The sequence below is a fragment of the Aristolochia californica genome, unplaced genomic scaffold, assembly GCF_029961685.1.
Source record: "Aristolochia californica isolate CCGP_79_NKW_82.1479 unplaced genomic scaffold, dmAriCali1.0.hap1 SCAF_12, whole genome shotgun sequence".
Taxonomy (NCBI): domain Eukaryota; kingdom Viridiplantae; phylum Streptophyta; class Magnoliopsida; order Piperales; family Aristolochiaceae; genus Aristolochia; species Aristolochia californica.
The window spans coordinates 5,841,807-5,844,306 of record NW_027181793.1 but is presented as its reverse complement, the minus strand read 5'-3'; positions in this window follow the sequence as shown (position 1 = coordinate 5,844,306).

Here is a 2,500-nt window from a genome sequence, read left to right as displayed (position 1 = left end):
GCGCCCAGGCGGAAAAGAGGCGCCCAGGCGAAAAGGCGCCAGGGCGCCCAGGCGGAAAAGAGGCGCCCAGGCGGAAACGAGGCGCCCAGGCGAAAAAGAGGCGCCCAGGCGAAAAAGAGGCGCCCAGGCGGAAAGGCGCCAGGGCGCCCAGGCGGAAAAGAGGCGCCCTGGCGTACGCGCCCAGGCGCCAAAAGAGGCGCCAGGCGAAAAGGCGCCAGGGCGCCCAGGCGGAAAAGAGGCGCCCAGGCGGAATGGCGCCAGGGCGCCCAGGCGGAAAAGAGGCGCCCAGGCGAAAAAGAGGCGCCCAGGCGGAAAAGAGGCGCCCTGGCGTAGGCGCCCAGGCGCCAAAAGAGGCGCCAGGCGAAAAGGCGCCAGGGCGCCCAGGCGGAAAAGAGGCGCCCAGGCGGAATGGCGCCAGGGCGCCCAGGCGGAAAAGAGGCGCCCAGGCGAAAAAGAGGCGCCCAGGCGGAAAGGCGCCAGGGCGCCCAGGCGGAAAAGAGGCGCCCTGGCGTAGGCGCCCATGCGCCAAAAGAGGCACCCAGGCGAAAAGGCGCCAGGGCGCCCAGGCGGAAAAGAGGCGCCCAGGCGGAATGGCGCCAGGGCACCCAGGCGGAAAAGAGGCGCCCAGGCGGAAAAGAGGCGCCCTGGCGTAGGCGCCCAGGCGCCAAAAGAGGCGCCAGGCGAAAAGGCGCCAGGGCGCCCAGGCGGAAAAGAGGCGCCCAGGCGAAAAAGAGGCGCCCTGGCGGAAAAGAGGCGCCCTGGCGTAGGCGCCCAGGCGCCAAAAGAGGCACCCAGGCGAAAAGGCGCCAGGGCGCCCAGGCGGAAAAGAGGCGCCCAGGCGGAATGGCGCCAGGGCACCCAGGCGGAAAAGAGGCGCCCAGGCGAAAAAGAGGCGCCCAGGCGGAAAAGAGGCGCCCTGGCGTAGGCGCCCAGGCGCCAAAAGAGGCGCCCAGGCGAAAAGGCGCCAGGGCGCCCAGGCGAAGAGGCGCCAGGGCGCCCAGGTGGGAAAGAGGCGCCCAGGCGAAAAGGCGCCAGGGCGCCCAGGCAGAAAAGAGGCGCCCAGGCGAAAAAGAGGCGCCCAGGCAGAAAGGCGCCATGGCGCCCAGGCGGAAAAGAGGCGCCCTGGCCAGGCGGAAAAGAGGCGCCCAGGCGGAAAAGAGGTGCCCAGGCGAAAAAGAGTCGCCCAGGCCGAAAGGCGCCATGGCGCCCAGGCGGAAAAGAGGCGCCCACGCGAAAAGGCGCCAGGGCGCCAAGGCGGAAAACAGGCGCCCAGGCGGAAAGGTGCCAGGGCGCCCAGGCGGAAAAGAGGCGCCCAGGCGCGTGGGGGGCAAGGCGCCAGGCGCCAGGCACGCGCGGAGGCAAGGCGCCAGGCGCAAGGCGCCACGCGCGCGCGCGCGTGGGGGGCGAGGCGCAAGGCGCCACGCGCGCGCGCGCGTGGGGGGCGAGGCGCCAGGCGCCAGGCGCCGGGCGCGCGTGGGGGGCGAGGCGCCAGGCGCCGGGCGCGCGCGTGGGGGGCGAGGCGCCAGGCGCCAGGCGCCGGGCGCGCGTGGGGGGCAAGGCGCCAGGCGCCGGGCGCGCGCGCGTGGGGCGCCAGGCGCCTGGCGGGCGGGCGCCAGGCGCCTGGCGGGCGGGCGCCCCCAGGAAGGGGTGCTGGCGCGCGATGGGGTTGCGCCCGTACGGACCGTGTGACAGTACAGACACTTTGGCGAAACCTCCTGCCCGAAGCGATTTTAGGCGTTCGGCTAGGTAGGTGACCCGGTTTTTTTCGCGTTTCTCGGCCGCTAGCCCCTTTTTTCGCGTTTTCGTGCGCGCGCCCCTCTTGACCTCGCACGCGCGCCGCGCGTCGCGTCCTTGTCCTTGTCCGCGTCCGCGTTCGCGCGTGTCGGCGATCACGGGCCCCGTGCATGGCTCGTCTCTGTGGACCATCGCCCCGCTCTTGTCCCTCTTTCGTGTTTGTGTGGCGCCCCGCCCCGTGCACCATTGCCGGCTGGCAGCAAGGTGCCTAGCCCCCCTTGCCGCCAGGCCTGTCCACCCCAAGGTGCTAAAGCCGCCAGGCACCTGTGCCGCCGAACCGTGCGTCCGTAAGCCGCTGCACGTGCGGCGGCCGGCCATGCCCGTGCTATTGACCCTGTGTGACAGTACAGACACTTTGGCGAAACCTCCTGGCGGACGGGGTTTTTGCGCCCACCTAGGTAGGGCGACCCCTTTTTTTTCGTGTCGCCTGTCCGTGTGTCCCTTTTTCGCCTTTTTCGGGTTCGTGTTTTCGTGTGCCGCCAAAAGCAAGCCCTGCGCTCGTCCCGTCCCGCTTGACCCGTGCATCCGCCGGTGCTGGCCTGCAAAATGCCTGTGAGCGACGCACGTGACCAGCAGCCCAGGCGAGTGTGCACGGGTGGCAGGCGAAACGGGCGTGCGTGTCGCCAGTGTGTATGTCCCTTTTTCGCCTTTTTCGGGTTCGTGTTTTCGTGTGCCGCCAAAAGCAAGCCCTGCGCTCGTCCCGTCC